The 17157-nt window shown below is 52.3% G+C and overlaps 36 non-coding genes across 36 annotated transcripts; 7 read left to right on the top strand and 29 right to left on the bottom strand.

Moving 5' to 3' along the window:
• Nucleotides 1–262: 262 nt before the first annotated feature.
• On the bottom strand, nt 263–334 carry Trnae-uuc. The gene has a single exon. It is a non-coding gene; the product is annotated as a tRNA-Glu (tRNA).
• Nucleotides 335–642: 308 nt separating this feature from the next.
• Nucleotides 643–715, bottom strand: Trnam-cau. Its single transcript has one exon. It is a non-coding gene; the product is annotated as a tRNA-Met (tRNA).
• Nucleotides 716–1692: 977 nt separating this feature from the next.
• Trnag-ucc lies at nt 1693–1764 on the top strand. Its single transcript has one exon. It is a non-coding gene; the product is annotated as a tRNA-Gly (tRNA).
• A 276-nt stretch (nt 1765–2040) lies between these two features.
• Nucleotides 2041–2122, bottom strand: Trnas-aga. Its single transcript has one exon. It is a non-coding gene; the product is annotated as a tRNA-Ser (tRNA).
• Nucleotides 2123–2261: 139 nt separating this feature from the next.
• Trnak-uuu lies at nt 2262–2334 on the bottom strand. The gene has a single exon. It is a non-coding gene; the product is annotated as a tRNA-Lys (tRNA).
• A 296-nt stretch (nt 2335–2630) lies between these two features.
• Nucleotides 2631–2702, bottom strand: Trnae-uuc. The gene has a single exon. It is a non-coding gene; the product is annotated as a tRNA-Glu (tRNA).
• Nucleotides 2703–3010: 308 nt separating this feature from the next.
• Trnam-cau lies at nt 3011–3083 on the bottom strand. The gene has a single exon. It is a non-coding gene; the product is annotated as a tRNA-Met (tRNA).
• Nucleotides 3084–4061: 978 nt separating this feature from the next.
• Trnag-ucc lies at nt 4062–4133 on the top strand. Its single transcript has one exon. It is a non-coding gene; the product is annotated as a tRNA-Gly (tRNA).
• Nucleotides 4134–4409: 276 nt separating this feature from the next.
• Trnas-aga lies at nt 4410–4491 on the bottom strand. Its single transcript has one exon. It is a non-coding gene; the product is annotated as a tRNA-Ser (tRNA).
• Nucleotides 4492–4630: 139 nt separating this feature from the next.
• Trnak-uuu lies at nt 4631–4703 on the bottom strand. The gene has a single exon. It is a non-coding gene; the product is annotated as a tRNA-Lys (tRNA).
• Nucleotides 4704–4999: 296 nt separating this feature from the next.
• On the bottom strand, nt 5000–5071 carry Trnae-uuc. The gene has a single exon. It is a non-coding gene; the product is annotated as a tRNA-Glu (tRNA).
• A 308-nt stretch (nt 5072–5379) lies between these two features.
• Nucleotides 5380–5452, bottom strand: Trnam-cau. Its single transcript has one exon. It is a non-coding gene; the product is annotated as a tRNA-Met (tRNA).
• Nucleotides 5453–6430: 978 nt separating this feature from the next.
• Trnag-ucc lies at nt 6431–6502 on the top strand. Its single transcript has one exon. It is a non-coding gene; the product is annotated as a tRNA-Gly (tRNA).
• Nucleotides 6503–6779: 277 nt separating this feature from the next.
• Nucleotides 6780–6861, bottom strand: Trnas-aga. The gene has a single exon. It is a non-coding gene; the product is annotated as a tRNA-Ser (tRNA).
• A 139-nt stretch (nt 6862–7000) lies between these two features.
• Nucleotides 7001–7073, bottom strand: Trnak-uuu. The gene has a single exon. It is a non-coding gene; the product is annotated as a tRNA-Lys (tRNA).
• A 296-nt stretch (nt 7074–7369) lies between these two features.
• Nucleotides 7370–7441, bottom strand: Trnae-uuc. The gene has a single exon. It is a non-coding gene; the product is annotated as a tRNA-Glu (tRNA).
• Nucleotides 7442–7749: 308 nt separating this feature from the next.
• Trnam-cau lies at nt 7750–7822 on the bottom strand. The gene has a single exon. It is a non-coding gene; the product is annotated as a tRNA-Met (tRNA).
• Nucleotides 7823–8800: 978 nt separating this feature from the next.
• Trnag-ucc lies at nt 8801–8872 on the top strand. The gene has a single exon. It is a non-coding gene; the product is annotated as a tRNA-Gly (tRNA).
• Nucleotides 8873–9148: 276 nt separating this feature from the next.
• Nucleotides 9149–9230, bottom strand: Trnas-aga. Its single transcript has one exon. It is a non-coding gene; the product is annotated as a tRNA-Ser (tRNA).
• A 139-nt stretch (nt 9231–9369) lies between these two features.
• Trnak-uuu lies at nt 9370–9442 on the bottom strand. The gene has a single exon. It is a non-coding gene; the product is annotated as a tRNA-Lys (tRNA).
• Nucleotides 9443–9738: 296 nt separating this feature from the next.
• Trnae-uuc lies at nt 9739–9810 on the bottom strand. The gene has a single exon. It is a non-coding gene; the product is annotated as a tRNA-Glu (tRNA).
• Nucleotides 9811–10118: 308 nt separating this feature from the next.
• Trnam-cau lies at nt 10119–10191 on the bottom strand. The gene has a single exon. It is a non-coding gene; the product is annotated as a tRNA-Met (tRNA).
• A 980-nt stretch (nt 10192–11171) lies between these two features.
• Nucleotides 11172–11243, top strand: Trnag-ucc. The gene has a single exon. It is a non-coding gene; the product is annotated as a tRNA-Gly (tRNA).
• Nucleotides 11244–11522: 279 nt separating this feature from the next.
• Nucleotides 11523–11605, bottom strand: Trnas-aga. The gene has a single exon. It is a non-coding gene; the product is annotated as a tRNA-Ser (tRNA).
• A 139-nt stretch (nt 11606–11744) lies between these two features.
• Nucleotides 11745–11818, bottom strand: Trnak-uuu. Its single transcript has one exon. It is a non-coding gene; the product is annotated as a tRNA-Lys (tRNA).
• A 295-nt stretch (nt 11819–12113) lies between these two features.
• Nucleotides 12114–12185, bottom strand: Trnae-uuc. The gene has a single exon. It is a non-coding gene; the product is annotated as a tRNA-Glu (tRNA).
• Nucleotides 12186–12493: 308 nt separating this feature from the next.
• Trnam-cau lies at nt 12494–12566 on the bottom strand. Its single transcript has one exon. It is a non-coding gene; the product is annotated as a tRNA-Met (tRNA).
• Nucleotides 12567–13548: 982 nt separating this feature from the next.
• On the top strand, nt 13549–13619 carry Trnag-ucc. The gene has a single exon. It is a non-coding gene; the product is annotated as a tRNA-Gly (tRNA).
• Nucleotides 13620–13902: 283 nt separating this feature from the next.
• Trnas-aga lies at nt 13903–13984 on the bottom strand. Its single transcript has one exon. It is a non-coding gene; the product is annotated as a tRNA-Ser (tRNA).
• A 138-nt stretch (nt 13985–14122) lies between these two features.
• On the bottom strand, nt 14123–14197 carry Trnak-uuu. The gene has a single exon. It is a non-coding gene; the product is annotated as a tRNA-Lys (tRNA).
• Nucleotides 14198–14495: 298 nt separating this feature from the next.
• Nucleotides 14496–14567, bottom strand: Trnae-uuc. The gene has a single exon. It is a non-coding gene; the product is annotated as a tRNA-Glu (tRNA).
• Nucleotides 14568–14875: 308 nt separating this feature from the next.
• Nucleotides 14876–14948, bottom strand: Trnam-cau. The gene has a single exon. It is a non-coding gene; the product is annotated as a tRNA-Met (tRNA).
• Nucleotides 14949–15928: 980 nt separating this feature from the next.
• Trnag-ucc lies at nt 15929–15999 on the top strand. The gene has a single exon. It is a non-coding gene; the product is annotated as a tRNA-Gly (tRNA).
• A 275-nt stretch (nt 16000–16274) lies between these two features.
• Trnas-aga lies at nt 16275–16355 on the bottom strand. The gene has a single exon. It is a non-coding gene; the product is annotated as a tRNA-Ser (tRNA).
• Nucleotides 16356–16494: 139 nt separating this feature from the next.
• On the bottom strand, nt 16495–16567 carry Trnak-uuu. Its single transcript has one exon. It is a non-coding gene; the product is annotated as a tRNA-Lys (tRNA).
• Nucleotides 16568–16862: 295 nt separating this feature from the next.
• Nucleotides 16863–16933, bottom strand: Trnae-uuc. Its single transcript has one exon. It is a non-coding gene; the product is annotated as a tRNA-Glu (tRNA).
• Nucleotides 16934–17157: the final 224 nt, after the last annotated feature.

The following is a 17157-nucleotide window of genomic DNA, read 5'->3' as shown; positions in this document are numbered from 1 at the left end:
TGTAAATAACTGGAACGCGTGTGTAGGCGTACTACGGTAATTTCTGGCTTCTGGCGCAACTGGCGACTTCACCGACTTCCCACTGACGCTGGTAGCAGCCCAACCACGGACCAGTGCCTCTTCTCCCTTTATTCCGGTGCCGACAGTAATTGCATCATGTGCCTGTTTTCCCCGATTACGTTCGGTCGAAGCTTCGGAAGGTGGGCGACAAACGACAGTTCGAAGGCCAAAACATGGAGCGTTGTGTGCGCAAAAACTTCCGTTCCGGTACCGGGAATCGAACCCGGGCCTCCTGGGTGAAAGCCAGGTATCCTAGCCACTAGACCACACCGGATTTGCTCGATAAGCGTGAGGTTTTCTCCGTCTCCTCTCGTATTTCGTGCTGAATCTGGACTCAGTGCAGTTCTCCGTTTGCGAGCATATTTGCGCCTACAGACTGGCATGGCGCACAGCCCGAAATTGACTATTCATTATTTTACTCCTAACAAGGGAGGAGAAAGATCAAAGTTGTACGTTGTCATAATTGGAAATAAACGTATTGACGCTGAGGCGTAGACTCCTTATGGATAACGAACGACAATTAAGTTCGTTCCCTAGCAACAGCAACGCCGTTAATTCAGCCATGATGTACAGCAAATTAAATGCCCCGGGTGAGGATCGAACTCACGACCTTAAGATTATGAGACTTACGCGCTACCTACTGCGCTACCGAGGCACGTTGCAAGTAACGTTACAGGAAACTTGGTAAGTCTCTCATATTAGAGATAGACAGTTCGCGCTTTCTCAAGAATCTGTTGTGTTGCTACACGTGCTTTCCCTACTTGCTAGATTAAACTGCTGCCGCAGTTTTTTCAACGGAACGCAGCACTGCCCGAGGTTACAGTACATCGCCCTTGCGGCACCTGAACACAGCGGCCTGTTGGGACAGGCCGACGTCAGAGTTCAGAAATAGCATACGACCGTTCAAGTACGGTCTATTGCGTGCTGCGTGTATGGTTCCTCTCACAGCGAATCCTGCTATACATTCCTGAGGCTGACGCAGCTCAGGCGAGGAATCGGCGCGGCAGCATTAGAGCGAGAACAGCAGAACGATGCATCGGCCGGGAATCGAACCCGGGCCGTCCGCATGCTAAGCGAGCATTCACCAATTTTTTTTTTTTCTTCTCATTTCTTTCGTTGCATTTGTTGGGGGCGGACGTCCGATGGCGCCCGTTCAAGTTCATCGTTGACTCGGTCTTTTATTACAGAGGGCAGATAACTCTCAGACCGAACACGCTGAGCTATCGTGCCGGCAAGCCTTAAGATTATGAGACTTACGCGCTGCCTACTGCACTACTGAGGCACATGCCATTGAACCAGCGATGCTCGTCAAGCTGCCCGTGCTTCCCGAGCACTTTTCTGCAGGGGAAAGTGGGATTGCCACCCAGCGACGTCGGATACAACCGAAAAAAGTGCTACACACGCGGAGTGCTCCACTACACTGCCTTAAAACGAATGCTCATCTCTATCGTGTGAGTAACCTTGCGGCCGCGGCGACTAGTCTTGCCCAAAGACGCAGCGTGCGTGGAGGCGCTACCCGAATGCGTGTGGATGCACCCTCCTACCTCGAAAAGCGCCTGCAGCTACTATCACCGTGGGCCGCTGCTGGCGGGCAGGAAGCCGACACAGCGGGGCGTTGCGAGCAGCGGCTGTGCGGTGGTGGTGTAATGGTGAGCATAGTTGCCTTCCAAGCAGTTGATCCGGGTTCGATTCCCGGCCACCGCAAATGGCGCTAGTTTTTTTCGTATGAGTATGTGAGCCGGGTGCTGTTAAATGAAGGTTTTTTTCGTCGTAGCTCCACGCAGACCATCCTGTAGTATGTCCCGACTTGTCCCGACTTTGCTCGGCTGACGCGAAAGCTGACGCTTGGAATTCGCCCTTATCAAAAGGACAGGCACTATAAACGGCTGTGAGAGGCGAGGTGTGGAGAGGTACCAAAACGACAGGCAATCTGCGAAATTTTCTGCTCGTTGTTCTTAAACAAAAAAAAGAAAAATCCGACGCAGTCGGTAGGACTCGAACCTACGCTCCCAGAGGGAATCTGATTTCTAGTCAGACGCCTTAACCACTCGGCCACGACTGCTCGTAACCCAAGTTTCCCTGGAATCGTGAAAAATCCAACCGGTCTGCGCAGAATGTTGACAGGAAACGAACTCCGTGCACTGATTACGGCAGGGCTACCATCGCTACGAGACGAGCCATTACGGAAACGTTAAAATCTTCGCCCGGACAGGGACTTGAACCCTGGACCCTTAGGTTAAAAGCCTAATGCTCTACCGACTGAGCTATCCGGGCTCACGCTCGTTGTGGATGGAGCGGCTGCAAGCAATGTAAATAACTGGAACGCGTGTGTAGGCGTACTACGGTAATTTCTGGCTTCTGGCGCAACTGGCGACTTCACCGACTTCCCACTGACGCTGGTAGCAGCCCAACCACGGACCAGTGCCTCTTCTCCCTTTATTCCGGTGCCGACAGTAATTGCATCATGTGCCTGTTTTCCCCGATTACGTTCGGTCGAAGCTTCGGAAGGTGGGCGACAAACGACAGTTCGAAGGCCAAAACATGGAGCGTTGTGTGCGCAAAAACTTCCGTTCCGGTACCGGGAATCGAACCCGGGCCTCCTGGGTGAAAGCCAGGTATCCTAGCCACTAGACCACACCGGATTTGCTCGATAAGCGTGAGGTTTTCTCCGTCTCCTCTCGTATTTCGTGCTGAATCTGGACTCAGTGCAGTTCTCCGTTTGCGAGCATATTTGCGCCTACAGACTGGCATGGCGCACAGCCCGAAATTGACTATTCATTATTTTACTCCTAACAAGGGAGGAGAAAGATCAAAGTTGTACGTTGTCATAATTGGAAATAAACGTATTGACGCTGAGGCGTAGACTCCTTATGGATAACGAACGACAATTAAGTTCGTTCCCTAGCAACAGCAACGCCGTTAATTCAGCCATGATGTACAGCAAATTAAATGCCCCGGGTGAGGATCGAACTCACGACCTTAAGATTATGAGACTTACGCGCTACCTACTGCGCTACCGAGGCACGTTGCAAGTAACGTTACAGGAAACTTGGTAAGTCTCTCATATTAGAGATAGACAGTTCGCGCTTTCTCAAGAATCTGTTGTGTTGCTACACGTGCTTTCCCTACTTGCTAGATTAAACTGCTGCCGCAGTTTTTTCAACGGAACGCAGCACTGCCCGAGGTTACAGTACATCGCCCTTGCGGCACCTGAACACAGCGGCCTGTTGGGACAGGCCGACGTCAGAGTTCAGAAATAGCATACGACCGTTCAAGTACGGTCTATTGCGTGCTGCGTGTATGGTTCCTCTCACAGCGAATCCTGCTATACATTCCTGAGGCTGACGCAGCTCAGGCGAGGAATCGGCGCGGCAGCATTAGAGCGAGAACAGCAGAACGATGCATCGGCCGGGAATCGAACCCGGGCCGTCCGCATGCTAAGCGAGCATTCACCAATTTTTTTTTTTTTCTTCTCATTTCTTTCGTTGCATTTGTTGGGGGCGGACGTCCGATGGCGCCCGTTCAAGTTCATCGTTGACTCGGTCTTTTATTACAGAGGGCAGATAACTCTCAGACCGAACACGCTGAGCTATCGTGCCGGCAAGCCTTAAGATTATGAGACTTACGCGCTGCCTACTGCACTACTGAGGCACATGCCATTGAACCAGCGATGCTCGTCAAGCTGCCCGTGCTTCCCGAGCACTTTTCTGCAGGGGAAAGTGGGATTGCCACCCAGCGACGTCGGATACAACCGAAAAAAGTGCTACACACGCGGAGTGCTCCACTACACTGCCTTAAAACGAATGCTCATCTCTATCGTGTGAGTAACCTTGCGGCCGCGGCGACTAGTCTTGCCCAAAGACGCAGCGTGCGTGGAGGCGCTACCCGAATGCGTGTGGATGCACCCTCCTACCTCGAAAAGCGCCTGCAGCTACTATCACCGTGGGCCGCTGCTGGCGGGCAGGAAGCCGACACAGCGGGGCGTTGCGAGCAGCGGCTGTGCGGTGGTGGTGTAATGGTGAGCATAGTTGCCTTCCAAGCAGTTGATCCGGGTTCGATTCCCGGCCACCGCAAATGGCGCTAGTTTTTTTCGTATGAGTATGTGAGCCGGGTGCTGTTAAATGAAGGTTTTTTTCGTCGTAGCTCCACGCAGACCATCCTGTAGTATGTCCCGACTTGTCCCGACTTTGCTCGGCTGACGCGAAAGCTGACGCTTGGAATTCGCCCTTATCAAAAGGACAGGCACTATAAACGGCTGTGAGAGGCGAGGTGTGGAGAGGTACCAAAACGACAGGCAATCTGCGAAATTTTCTGCTCGTTGTTCTTAAACAAAAAAAAGAAAAATCCGACGCAGTCGGTAGGACTCGAACCTACGCTCCCAGAGGGAATCTGATTTCTAGTCAGACGCCTTAACCACTCGGCCACGACTGCTCGTAACCCAAGTTTCCCTGGAATCGTGAAAAATCCAACCGGTCTGCGCAGAATGTTGACAGGAAACGAACTCCGTGCACTGATTACGGCAGGGCTACCATCGCTACGAGACGAGCCATTACGGAAACGTTAAAATCTTCGCCCGGACAGGGACTTGAACCCTGGACCCTTAGGTTAAAAGCCTAATGCTCTACCGACTGAGCTATCCGGGCTCACGCTCGTTGTGGATGGAGCGGCTGCAAGCAATGTAAATAACTGGAACGCGTGTGTAGGCGTACTACGGTAATTTCTGGCTTCTGGCGCAACTGGCGACTTCACCGACTTCCCACTGACGCTGGTAGCAGCCCAACCACGGACCAGTGCCTCTTCTCCCTTTATTCCGGTGCCGACAGTAATTGCATCATGTGCCTGTTTTCCCCGATTACGTTCGGTCGAAGCTTCGGAAGGTGGGCGACAAACGACAGTTCGAAGGCCAAAACATGGAGCGTTGTGTGCGCAAAAACTTCCGTTCCGGTACCGGGAATCGAACCCGGGCCTCCTGGGTGAAAGCCAGGTATCCTAGCCACTAGACCACACCGGATTTGCTCGATAAGCGTGAGGTTTTCTCCGTCTCCTCTCGTATTTCGTGCTGAATCTGGACTCAGTGCAGTTCTCCGTTTGCGAGCATATTTGCGCCTACAGACTGGCATGGCGCACAGCCCGAAATTGACTATTCATTATTTTACTCCTAACAAGGGAGGAGAAAGATCAAAGTTGTACGTTGTCATAATTGGAAATAAACGTATTGACGCTGAGGCGTAGACTCCTTATGGATAACGAACGACAATTAAGTTCGTTCCCTAGCAACAGCAACGCCGTTAATTCAGCCATGATGTACAGCAAATTAAATGCCCCGGGTGAGGATCGAACTCACGACCTTAAGATTATGAGACTTACGCGCTACCTACTGCGCTACCGAGGCACGTTGCAAGTAACGTTACAGGAAACTTGGTAAGTCTCTCATATTAGAGATAGACAGTTCGCGCTTTCTCAAGAATCTGTTGTGTTGCTACACGTGCTTTCCCTACTTGCTAGATTAAACTGCTGCCGCAGTTTTTTCAACGGAACGCAGCACTGCCCGAGGTTACAGTACATCGCCCTTGCGGCACCTGAACACAGCGGCCTGTTGGGACAGGCCGACGTCAGAGTTCAGAAATAGCATACGACCGTTCAAGTACGGTCTATTGCGTGCTGCGTGTATGGTTCCTCTCACAGCGAATCCTGCTATACATTCCTGAGGCTGACGCAGCTCAGGCGAGGAATCGGCGCGGCAGCATTAGAGCGAGAACAGCAGAACGATGCATCGGCCGGGAATCGAACCCGGGCCGTCCGCATGCTAAGCGAGCATTCACCAATTTTTTTTTTTTTCTTCTCATTTCTTTCGTTGCATTTGTTGGGGGCGGACGTCCGATGGCGCCCGTTCAAGTTCATCGTTGACTCGGTCTTTTATTACAGAGGGCAGATAACTCTCAGACCGAACACGCTGAGCTATCGTGCCGGCAAGCCTTAAGATTATGAGACTTACGCGCTGCCTACTGCACTACTGAGGCACATGCCATTGAACCAGCGATGCTCGTCAAGCTGCCCGTGCTTCCCGAGCACTTTTCTGCAGGGGAAAGTGGGATTGCCACCCAGCGACGTCGGATACAACCGAAAAAAGTGCTACACACGCGGAGTGCTCCACTACACTGCCTTAAAACGAATGCTCATCTCTATCGTGTGAGTAACCTTGCGGCCGCGGCGACTAGTCTTGCCCAAAGACGCAGCGTGCGTGGAGGCGCTACCCGAATGCGTGTGGATGCACCCTCCTACCTCGAAAAGCGCCTGCAGCTACTATCACCGTGGGCCGCTGCTGGCGGGCAGGAAGCCGACACAGCGGGGCGTTGCGAGCAGCGGCTGTGCGGTGGTGGTGTAATGGTGAGCATAGTTGCCTTCCAAGCAGTTGATCCGGGTTCGATTCCCGGCCACCGCAAATGGCGCTAGTTTTTTTCGTATGAGTATGTGAGCCGGGTGCTGTTAAATGAAGGTTTTTTTTCGTCGTAGCTCCACGCAGACCATCCTGTAGTATGTCCCGACTTGTCCCGACTTTGCTCGGCTGACGCGAAAGCTGACGCTTGGAATTCGCCCTTATCAAAAGGACAGGCACTATAAACGGCTGTGAGAGGCGAGGTGTGGAGAGGTACCAAAACGACAGGCAATCTGCGAAATTTTCTGCTCGTTGTTCTTAAACAAAAAAAAGAAAAATCCGACGCAGTCGGTAGGACTCGAACCTACGCTCCCAGAGGGAATCTGATTTCTAGTCAGACGCCTTAACCACTCGGCCACGACTGCTCGTAACCCAAGTTTCCCTGGAATCGTGAAAAATCCAACCGGTCTGCGCAGAATGTTGACAGGAAACGAACTCCGTGCACTGATTACGGCAGGGCTACCATCGCTACGAGACGAGCCATTACGGAAACGTTAAAATCTTCGCCCGGACAGGGACTTGAACCCTGGACCCTTAGGTTAAAAGCCTAATGCTCTACCGACTGAGCTATCCGGGCTCACGCTCGTTGTGGATGGAGCGGCTGCAAGCAATGTAAATAACTGGAACGCGTGTGTAGGCGTACTACGGTAATTTCTGGCTTCTGGCGCAACTGGCGACTTCACCGACTTCCCACTGACGCTGGTAGCAGCCCAACCACGGACCAGTGCCTCTTCTCCCTTTATTCCGGTGCCGACAGTAATTGCATCATGTGCCTGTTTTCCCCGATTACGTTCGGTCGAAGCTTCGGAAGGTGGGCGACAAACGACAGTTCGAAGGCCAAAACATGGAGCGTTGTGTGCGCAAAAACTTCCGTTCCGGTACCGGGAATCGAACCCGGGCCTCCTGGGTGAAAGCCAGGTATCCTAGCCACTAGACCACACCGGATTTGCTCGATAAGCGTGAGGTTTTCTCCGTCTCCTCTCGTATTTCGTGCTGAATCTGGACTCAGTGCAGTTCTCCGTTTGCGAGCATATTTGCGCCTACAGACTGGCATGGCGCACAGCCCGAAATTGACTATTCATTATTTTACTCCTAACAAGGGAGGAGAAAGATCAAAGTTGTACGTTGTCATAATTGGAAATAAACGTATTGACGCTGAGGCGTAGACTCCTTATGGATAACGAACGACAATTAAGTTCGTTCCCTAGCAACAGCAACGCCGTTAATTCAGCCATGATGTACAGCAAATTAAATGCCCCGGGTGAGGATCGAACTCACGACCTTAAGATTATGAGACTTACGCGCTACCTACTGCGCTACCGAGGCACGTTGCAAGTAACGTTACAGGAAACTTGGTAAGTCTCTCATATTAGAGATAGACAGTTCGCGCTTTCTCAAGAATCTGTTGTGTTGCTACACGTGCTTTCCCTACTTGCTAGATTAAACTGCTGCCGCAGTTTTTTCAACGGAACGCAGCACTGCCCGAGGTTACAGTACATCGCCCTTGCGGCACCTGAACACAGCGGCCTGTTGGGACAGGCCGACGTCAGAGTTCAGAAATAGCATACGACCGTTCAAGTACGGTCTATTGCGTGCTGCGTGTATGGTTCCTCTCACAGCGAATCCTGCTATACATTCCTGAGGCTGACGCAGCTCAGGCGAGGAATCGGCGCGGCAGCATTAGAGCGAGAACAGCAGAACGATGCATCGGCCGGGAATCGAACCCGGGCCGTCCGCATGCTAAGCGAGCATTCACCAATTTTTTTTTTTTTCTTCTCATTTCTTTCGTTGCATTTGTTGGGGGCGGACGTCCGATGGCGCCCGTTCAAGTTCATCGTTGACTCGGTCTTTTATTACAGAGGGCAGATAACTCTCAGACCGAACACGCTGAGCTATCGTGCCGGCAAGCCTTAAGATTATGAGACTTACGCGCTGCCTACTGCACTACTGAGGCACATGCCATTGAACCAGCGATGCTCGTCAAGCTGCCCGTGCTTCCCGAGCACTTTTCTGCAGGGGAAAGTGGGATTGCCACCCAGCGACGTCGGATACAACCGAAAAAAGTGCTACACACGCGGAGTGCTCCACTACACTGCCTTAAAACGAATGCTCATCTCTATCGTGTGAGTAACCTTGCGGCCGCGGCGACTAGTCTTGCCCAAAGACGCAGCGTGCGTGGAGGCGCTACCCGAATGCGTGTGGATGCACCCTCCTACCTCGAAAAGCGCCTGCAGCTACTATCACCGTGGGCCGCTGCTGGCGGGCAGGAAGCCGACACAGCGGGGCGTTGCGAGCAGCGGCTGTGCGGTGGTGGTGTAATGGTGAGCATAGTTGCCTTCCAAGCAGTTGATCCGGGTTCGATTCCCGGCCACCGCAAATGGCGCTAGTTTTTTTCGTATGAGTATGTGAGCCGGGTGCTGTTAAATGAAGGTTTTTTTCGTCGTAGCTCCACGCAGACCATCCTGTAGTATGTCCCGACTTGTCCCGACTTTGCTCGGCTGACGCGAAAGCTGACGCTTGGAATTCGCCCTTATCAAAAGGACAGGCACTATAAACGGCTGTGAGAGGCGAGGTGTGGAGAGGTACCAAAACGACAGGCAATCTGCGAAATTTTCTGCTCGTTGTTCTTAAACAAAAAAAAGAAAAATCCGACGCAGTCGGTAGGACTCGAACCTACGCTCCCAGAGGGAATCTGATTTCTAGTCAGACGCCTTAACCACTCGGCCACGACTGCTCGTAACCCAAGTTTCCCTGGAATCGTGAAAAATCCAACCGGTCTGCGCAGAATGTTGACAGGAAACGAACTCCGTGCACTGATTACGGCAGGGCTACCATCGCTACGAGACGAGCCATTACGGAAACGTTAAAATCTTCGCCCGGACAGGGACTTGAACCCTGGACCCTTAGGTTAAAAGCCTAATGCTCTACCGACTGAGCCATCCGGGCTCACGCTCGTTGTGGATGGAGCGGCTGCAAGCAATGTAAATAACTGGAACGCGTGTGTAGGCGTACTACGGTAATTTCTGGCTTCTGGCGCAACTGGCGACTTCACCGACTTCCCACTGACGCTGGTAGCAGCCCAACCACGGACCAGTGCCTCTTCTCCCTTTATTCCGGTGCCGACAGTAATTGCATCATGTGCCTGTTTTCCCCGATTACGTTCGGTCGAAGCTTCGGAAGGTGGGCGACAAACGACAGTTCGAAGGCCAAAACATGGAGCGTTGTGTGCGCAAAAACTTCCGTTCCGGTACCGGGAATCGAACCCGGGCCTCCTGGGTGAAAGCCAGGTATCCTAGCCACTAGACCACACCGGATTTGCTCGATAAGCGTGAGGTTTTCTCCGTCTCCTCTCGTATTTCGTGCTGAATCTGGACTCAGTGCAGTTCTCCGTTTGCGAGCATATTTGCGCCTACAGACTGGCATGGCGCACAGCCCGAAATTGACTATTCATTATTTTACTCCTAACAAGGGAGGAGAAAGATCAAAGTTGTACGTTGTCATAATTGGAAATAAACGTATTGACGCTGAGGCGTAGACTCCTTATGGATAACGAACGACAATTAAGTTCGTTCCCTAGCAACAGCAACGCCGTTAATTCAGCCATGATGTACAGCAAATTAAATGCCCCGGGTGAGGATCGAACTCACGACCTTAAGATTATGAGACTTACGCGCTACCTACTGCGCTACCGAGGCACGTTGCAAGTAACGTTACAGGAAACTTGGTAAGTCTCTCATATTAGAGATAGACAGTTCGCGCTTTCTCAAGAATCTGTTGTGTTGCTACACGTGCTTTCCCTACTTGCTAGATTAAACTGCTGCCGCAGTTTTTTCAACGGAACGCAGCACTGCCCGAGGTTACAGTACATCGCCCTTGCGGCACCTGAACACAGCGGCCTGTTGGGACAGGCCGACGTCAGAGTTCAGAAATAGCATACGACCGTTCAAGTACGGTCTATTGCGTGCTGCGTGTATGGTTCCTCTCACAGCGAATCCTGCTATACATTCCTGAGGCTGACGCAGCTCAGGCGAGGAATCGGCGCGGCAGCATTAGAGCGAGAACAGCAGAACGATGCATCGGCCGGGAATCGAACCCGGGCCGTCCGCATGCTAAGCGAGCATTCACCAATTTTTTTTTTTTTCTTCTCATTTCTTTCGTTGCATTTGTTGGGGGCGGACGTCCGATGGCGCCCGTTCAAGTTCATCGTTGACTCGGTCTTTTATTACAGAGGGCAGATAACTCTCAGACCGAACACGCTGAGCTATCGTGCCGGCAAGCCTTAAGATTATGAGACTTACGCGCTGCCTACTGCACTACTGAGGCACATGCCATTGAACCAGCGATGCTCGTCAAGCTGCCCGTGCTTCCCGAGCACTTTTCTGCAGGGGAAAGTGGGATTGCCACCCAGCGACGTCGGATACAACCGAAAAAAGTGCTACACACGCGGAGTGCTCCACTACACTGCCTTAAAAACGAATGCTCATCTCTATCGTGTGAGTAACCTTGCGGCCGCGGCGACTAGTCTTGCCCAAAGACGCAGCGTGCGTGGAGGCGCTACCCGAATGCGTGTGGATGCACCCTCCTACCTCGAAAAGCGCCTGCAGCTACTATCACCGTGGGCCGCTGCTGGCGGGCAGGAAGCCGACACAGCGGGGGCGTTGCGAGCAGCGGCTGTGCGGTGGTGGTGTAATGGTGAGCATAGTTGCCTTCCAAGCAGTTGATCCGGGTTCGATTCCCGGCCACCGCAAATGGCGCTAGTTTTTTTCGTATGAGTATGTGAGCCGGGTGCTGTTAAATGAAGGTTTTTTTCGTCGTAGCTCCACGCAGACCATCCTGTAGTATGTCCCGACTTGTCCCCGACTTTGCTCGGGCTGACGCGAAAGCTGACGCTTGGAATTCGCCCTTATCAAAAGGACAGGCACTATAAACGGCTGTGAGAGGCGAGGTGTGGAGAGGTACCAAAAACGACAGGCAATCTGCGAAATTTTCTGCTCGTTGTTCTTAAACAAAAAAAAGAAAAATCCGACGCAGGTCGGTAGGACTCGAACCTACGCTCCCAGAGGGAATCTGATTTCTAGTCAGACGCCTTAACCACTCGGCCACGACTGCTCGTAACCCAAGTTTCCCTGGAATCGTGAAAAATCCAACCGGTCTGCGCAGAATGTTGACAGGAAACGAACTCCGTGCACTGATTACGGCAGGGCTACCATCGCTACGAGACGAGCCATTACGGAAACGTTAAAATCTTCGCCCGGACAGGGACTTGAACCCCTGGACCCTTAGGTTAAAAGCCTAATGCTCTACCGACTGAGCCATCCGGCTCACGCTCGTTGTGGATGGAGCGGCTGCAAGCAATGTAAATAACTGGAACGCGTGTGTAGGCGTACTACGGTAATTTCTGGCTTCTGGCGCAACTGGCGACTTCACCGACTTCCCACTGACGCTGGTAGCAGCCCAACCACGGACCAGTGCCTCTTCTCCCTTTATTCCGGTGCCGACAGTAATTGCATCATGTGCCTGTTTTCCCCGATTACGTTCGGTCGAAGCTTCGGAAGGTGGGCGACAAACGACAGTTCGAAGGCCAAAACATGGAGCGTTGTGTGCGCAAAAACTTCCGTTCCGGTACCGGGAATCGAACCCGGGCCTCCTGGGTGAAAGCCAGGTATCCTAGCCACTAGACCACACCGGATTTGCTCGATAAGCGTGAGGTTTTCTCCGTCTCCTCTCGTATTTCGTGCTGAATCTGGGACTCAGTGCAGTTCTCCGTTTGCGAGCATATTTGCGCCTACAGACTGGCATGGCGCACAGCCCGAAATTGACTATTCATTATTTTACTCCTAACAAGGGAGGAGAAAGATCAAAGTTGTACGTTGTCATAATTGGAAATAAACGTATTGACGCTGAGGCGTAGACTCCTTATGGATAACGAACGACAATTAAGTTCGTTCCTAGCAACAGCAACGCCGTTAATTCAGCCATGATGTACAGCAAATTAAATGCCCCGGGTGAGGATCGAACTCACGACCTTAAGATTATGAGACTTACGCGCTACCTACTGCGCTACCGAGGCACGTTGCAAGTAACGTTACAGGAAACTTGGTAAGTCTCTCATATTAGAGATAGACAGTTCGCGCTTTCTCAAGAATCTGTTGTGTTGCTACACGTGCTTTCCCTACTTGCTAGATTAAACTGCTGCCGCAGTTTTTTCAACGGAACGCAGCACTGCCCGAGGTTACAGTACATCGCCCTTTGCGGCACCTGAACACAGCGGCCTGTTGGGACAGGCCGACGTCAGAGTTCAGAAATAGCATACGACCGTTCAAGTACGGTCTATTGCGTGCTGCGTGTATGGTTCCTCTCACAGCGAATCCTGCTATACATTCCTGAGGCTGACGCAGCTCAGGCGAGGAATCGGCGCGGCAGCATTAGAGCGAGAACAGCAGAACGATGCATCGGCCGGGAATCGAACCCGGGCCGTCCGCATGCTAAAGCGAGCATTCACCAATTTTTTTTTTTTTTCTTCTCATTTCTTTCGTTGCATTTGTTGGGGGCGGACGTCCGATGGCGCCCGTTCAAGTTCATCGTTGACTCGGTCTTTTATTACAGAGGGCAGATAACTCTCAGACCGAACACGCTGAGCTATCGTGCCGGCAAGCCTTAAGATTATGAGACTTACGCGCTGCCTACTGCACTACTGAGGGCACATGCCATTGAACCAGCGATGCTCGTCAAGCTGCCCGTGCTTCCCGAGCACTTTTCTGCAGGGGAAAGTGGGATTGCCACCCAGCGACGTCGGATACAACCGAAAAAAGTGCTACACACGCGGAGTGCTCCACTACACTGCCTTAAAACGAATGCTCATCTCTATCGTGTGAGTAACCTTGCGGCCGCGGCGACTAGTCTTGCCCAAAGACGCAGCGTGCGTGGAGGCGCTACCCGAATGCGTGTGGATGCACCCTCCTACCTCGAAAAGCGCCTGCAGCTACTATCACCGTGGGCCGCTGCTGGCGGGCAGGAAGCCGACACAGCGGGGCGTTGCGAGCAGCGGCTGTGCGGTGGTGGTGTAATGGTGAGCATAGTTGCCTTCCAAGCAGTTGATCCGGGTTCGATTCCGGCCACCGCAAATGGCGCTAGTTTTTTTTCGTATGAGTATGTGAGCCGGGTGCTGTTAAATGAAGGTTTTTTTCGTCGTAGCTCCACGCAGACCATCCTGTAGTATGTCCCGACTTGTCCCGACTTTGCTCGGCTGACGCGAAAGCTGACGCTTGGAATTGGGAATTCGCCCTTATCAAAGGACAGGCACTATAAACGGCTGTGAGAGGCGAGGTGTGGAGAGGTACCAAAACGACAGGCAATCTGCGAAATTTTCTGCTCGTTGTTCTTAAACAAAAAAAAGAAAAATCCGACGCAGTCGGTAGGACTCGAACCTACGCTCCCAGAGGGAATCTGATTTCTAGTCAGACGCCTTAACCACTCGGCCACGACTGCTCGTAACCCAAGTTTCCCTGGAATCGTGAAAAATCCAACCGGTCTGCGCAGAATGTTGACAGGAAACGAACTCCGTGCACTGATTACGGCAGGGCTACCATCGCTACGAGACGAGCCATTACGGAAACGTTAAAATCTTCGACCCGGACAGGGACTTGAACCCTGGACCCTTAGGTTAAAAGCCTAATGCTCTACCGACTGAGCCATCCGGGGCTCACGCTCGTTGTGGGATGGAGCGGCTGCAAGCAATGTAAATAACTGGAACGCGTGTGTAGGCGTACTACGGTAATTTCTGGCTTCTGGCGCAACTGGCGACTTCACCGACTTCCCACTGACGCTGGTAGCAGCCCAACCACGGACCAGTGCCTCTTCTCCCTTTATTCCGGTGCCGACAGTAATTGCATCATGTGCCTGTTTTCCCCGATTACGTTCGGTCGAAGCTTCGGAAGGTGGGCGACAAACGACAGTTCGAAGGCCAAAACATGGAGCGTTGTGTGCGCAAAAACTTCCGTTCCGGTACCGGGAATCGAACCCGGGCCTCCTGGGTGAAAGCCAGGTATCCTAGCCACTAGACCACACCGGATTTGCTCGATAAGCGTGAGGGTTTTCTCCGTCTCCTCTCGTATTTCGTGCTGAATCTGGACTCAGTGCAGTTCTCCGTTTGCGAGCATATTTGCGCCTACAGACTGGCATGGCGCACAGCCCGAAATTGACTATTCATTATTTTACTCCTAACAAGGGAGGAGAAAGATCAAAGTTGTACGTTGTCATAATTGGAAATAAACGTATTGACGCTGAGCGTAGACTCCTTATGGATAACGAACGACAATTAAGTTCGTTCCCTAGCAACAGCAACGCCGTTAATTCAGCCATGATGTACAGCAAATTAAATGCCCCGGGTGAGGATCGAACTCACGACCTTAAGATTATGAGACTTACGCGCTACCTACTGCGCTACCGAGGCACGTTGCAAGTAACGTTACAGGAAACGTTGGTAAGTCTCTCATATTAGAGATAGACAGTTCGCGCTTTCTCAAGAATCTGTTGTGTTGCTACACGTGCTTTCCCTACTTGCTAGATTAAACTGCTGCCGCAGTTTTTTCAACGGAACGCAGCACTGCCCGAGGTTACAGTACATCGCCCTTGCGGCACCTGAACACAGCGGCCTGTTGGGACAGGCCGACGTCAGAGTTCAGAATAGCATACGACCGTTCAAGTACGGTCTATTGCGTGCTGCGTGTATGGTTCCTCTCACAGCGAATCCTGCTATACATTCCTGAGGCTGACGCAGCTCAGGCGAGGAATCGGCGCGGCAGCATTAGAGCGAGAACAGCAGAACGATGCATCGGCCGGGAATCGAACCCGGGCCGTCCGCATGCTAAGCGAGCATTCACCAATTTTTTTTTTTTTTCTTCTCATTTCTTTCGTTGCATTTGTTGGGGGCGGACGTCCGATGGCGCCCGTTCAAGTTCATCGTTGACTCGGTCTTTTATTACAGAGGGCAGATAACTCTCAGACCGAACACGCTGAGCTATCGTGCCGGCAAGCCTTAAGATTATGAGACTTACGCGCTGCCTACTGCACTACTGAGGCACATGCCATTGAACCAGCGATGCTCGTCAAGCTGCCCGTGCTTCCCGAGCACTTTTCTGCAGGGGAAAGTGGGATTGCCACCCAGCGACGTCGGATACAACCGAAAAAAGTGCTACACACGCGGAGTGCTCCACTACACTGCCTTAAAACGAATGCTCATCTCTATCGTGTGAGTAACCTTGCGGCCGCGGCGACTAGTCTTGCCCAAAGACGCAGCGTGCGTGGAGGCGCTACCCGAATGCGTGTGGATGCACCCTCCTACCTCGAAAAGCGCCTGCAGCTACTATCACCGTGGGCCGCTGCTGGCGGGCAGGAAGCCGACACAAGCGGGGCGTTGCGAGCAGCGGCTGTGCGGTGGTGGTGTAATGGTGAGCATAGTTGCCTTCCAAGCAGTTGATCCGGGTTCGATTCCGGCCACCGCAAATGGCGCTAGTTTTTTTCGTATGAGTATGTGAGCCGGGTGCTGTTAAATGAAGGTTTTTTTCGTCGTAGCTCCACGCAGACCATCCTGTAGTATGTCCCGACTTGTCCCGACTTTGCTCGGCTGACGCGAAAGCTGACGCTTGGAATTCGCCCTTATCAAAAGGACAGGCACTATAAACGGCTGTGAGAGGCGAGGTGTGGAGAGGTACCAAACGACAGGCAATCTGCGAAATTTTCTGCTCGTTGTTCTTAAACAAAAAAAAGAAAAATCCGACGCAGTCGGTAGGACTCGAACCTACGCTCCCAGAGGAATCTGATTTCTAGTCAGACGCCTTAACCACTCGGCCACGACTGCTCGTAACCCAAGTTTCCCTGGAATCGTGAAAAATCCAACCGGTCTGCGCAGAATGTTGACAGGAAACGAACTCCGTGCACTGATTACGGCAGGGCTACCATCGCTACGAGACGAGCCATTACGGAAACGTTAAAATCTTCGCCCGGACAGGGACTTGAACCCTGGACCCTTAGGTTAAAAGCCTAATGCTCTACCGACTGAGCCATCCGGGCTCACGCTCGTTGTGGATGGAGCGGCTGCAAGCAATGTAAATAACTGGAACGCGTGTGTAGGCGTAACTACGGTAATTTCTGGCTTCTGGCGCAACTGGCGACTTCACCGACTTCCCACTGACGCTGGTAGCAGCCCAACCACGGACCAGTGCCTCTTCTCCCTTTATTCCGGTGCCGACAGTATTGCATCATGTGCCTGTTTTCCCCGATTACGTTCGGTCGAAGCTTCGGAAGGTGGGCGACAAACGACAGTTCGAAGGCCAAAACATGGAGCGTTGTGTGCGCAAAACTTCCGTTCCGGTACCGGAATCGAACCCGGGCCTCCTGGGTGAAAGCCAGGTATCCTAGCCACTAGACCACACCGGATTTGCTCGATAAGCGTGAGGTTTTCTCCGTCTCCTCTCGTATTTCGTGCTGAATCTGGACTCAGTGCAGTTCTCCGTTTGCGAGCATATTTGCGCTACAGACTGGCATGGCGCACAGCCCGAAATTGACTATTCATTATTTTTACTCCTAACAAGGGAGGAGAAAGATCAAAGTTGTACGTTGTCATAATTGGAAATAAACGTATTGACGCTGAGGCGTAGACT

Source organism: Schistocerca piceifrons, unplaced genomic scaffold (assembly GCF_021461385.2).
Source record: "Schistocerca piceifrons isolate TAMUIC-IGC-003096 unplaced genomic scaffold, iqSchPice1.1 HiC_scaffold_447, whole genome shotgun sequence".
Taxonomy (NCBI): Eukaryota; Metazoa; Arthropoda; class Insecta; order Orthoptera; family Acrididae; genus Schistocerca; species Schistocerca piceifrons.
The sequence above is the reverse complement of the archived record's forward strand: the minus strand, read 5'-3'. Positions and strand labels throughout refer to the sequence as shown.